Here is a 334-nt window from a genome sequence, read left to right as displayed (position 1 = left end):
AATAGGAAGAATTGCCGACAGCTCTGTCTGGTGCAGGGTTGCCAGGTTTACGCTACAAAACCCGCCCAATTCAAAACTAGCCTGAAAATAGCCCAATTGTTTGGGGGGTCAAATTCTATTTTTTTTGGCGGGGTTCTCCTGGTACAATTCACATTCCAGGGCCTAAATATCACGTTATTGGGGTCGCTTCACCCTGCTGACATAAAAAACAACAGGCGGCAAATCGCGGATTTGGCAACACTGGTCCGCAAACTACGTTTCATATAACTCCTCCCCAAACTTCCCGCTGCCCTGTATCTTGGTCTCTCATTGGCTGTAGGTCATCACCGATGTG

This window comes from Sinocyclocheilus rhinocerous, unplaced genomic scaffold, assembly GCF_001515625.1.
Source record: "Sinocyclocheilus rhinocerous isolate Xijiao unplaced genomic scaffold, SAMN03320098_v1.1 scaffold303, whole genome shotgun sequence".
NCBI classification, from domain to species: domain Eukaryota; kingdom Metazoa; phylum Chordata; class Actinopteri; order Cypriniformes; family Cyprinidae; genus Sinocyclocheilus; species Sinocyclocheilus rhinocerous.
The sequence above is the reverse complement of the archived record's forward strand: the minus strand, read 5'-3'. Positions refer to the sequence as shown.